Here is a 1,468-nt window from a genome sequence, read left to right as displayed (position 1 = left end):
AAAAGAAAGAAACTAGGGAAGTCAATGGAAAGATAGCACAGATCTACCGCAGGGTCTAATGTGAAGTTGGAGAGCTGGATTTTCCTTGGTGGTGTCCGGAATCACTGAATTACCTTCTAGGAATGGCTCCACTTTTGTTCTAGTAACATAATACACTATATTTTTATTGTCTAAGTTATTCTGAATTGGTGTTTCTGTTATTTGGAGCTGAAACATTTTTCACATCCAAGCTCTGTGATTTCCTGATACTGATAAAGGCAAAAAGCTCCTTGGCACGGCCTGCGGATCCCTACCCCTCCAGCGCCTCGCAGCTCTCCAGCTTCCTCTCGTGTGCCTCGCTGGCTTCGGTGATGCTCCCTCCTCCTCATGCATGAGGACAGTGGCAGGTGCTGTGCATCTGTTAAAGAGCGCTGTTCCTCCCACTTCACTTGGTTAACACTCGCTTCCTTCTCGCCCCCGCTTTTTATCCCAAATATCATTTCCTTAGACAAAGATCTCCTGGCACCCGAAAATAGCTGATGCTTTCTGATCATAAGTGGTTGATGGACTTGTTAGCCCCAATTCTTCACCCTTTGCTATTTGCTGGCCTGTTACCGTGTGACTTTGCAGCATTTCTTCTGTAGGTGAGATACGCTTCCCAGCCTCTTCACTTTGGGTCTGAGTATATGGCTTGCTTTTGGAAGTGAGAGTTTGCTGTTTCCAAACTTAGATCCTAAGGGGCCTAAGGTGGTTCCATTTTTGTCATTTCCATGACAACATGCCCTAGCTGGTCCATAGGTTCAAGGCAGATAAAGTAGGTGGGGAAGGAATGTGGCTGAGTGGAATCCACCCAAGAGCAGGTGAAACCCAGCTGCCTTGCAGATGTGTAAGCAAAATGTGTGTTTATTGTTGCCTGTCACTGGGGTTGTGGGTTTGTTGCATGGCTTGAACTACTATTTTACAGCATCCTGTGAATTCACTTTTTTGGTACCACTGCAAAATAACCATATAATGAATGGAGAGACCTGCTGAAAACTTGTCCATAATCCTTTCTATGGTATAATTTTAGCATTCTTAGTTAGGCAATAAGATAAAAATTTTAATGCAAGCATGTTATGGATTGTGAAGATAATTGAGTCCTGCCATGCATTTTTAAAAAACTAGATACAGGGTCTCATTACATAGTTCAGATGTGGGGTGATCCTCCTGTCTCAGCCTCTCCAGCGCTGGGATTACAGGTATACTCCATCACACCTGGTTTCAGCACAGCATGTGGTACTGAGGATCAAACCTGAGGCCTTGTGCTTGCCAGGAAGGCACTTAAACTGCCGAGCTATTGCCCCAGCTCTGTGGTTTTTTAAAATGTCTGTACTTATGAGACTACTGGTAATGAGGAAGACCACAGCAAGAGGGGTTGATGAGCATTGTGGTACATGGTGTGATGGTAATTTGCTCAACAATTGACCAAAGTAGTAGAATAATTTGATTG

Source organism: Octodon degus, unplaced genomic scaffold (assembly GCF_000260255.1).
Source record: "Octodon degus isolate 3935 unplaced genomic scaffold, OctDeg1.0 scaffold00060, whole genome shotgun sequence".
NCBI classification, from domain to species: Eukaryota; Metazoa; Chordata; class Mammalia; order Rodentia; family Octodontidae; genus Octodon; species Octodon degus.
This window is presented reverse-complemented; position numbering follows the sequence as displayed.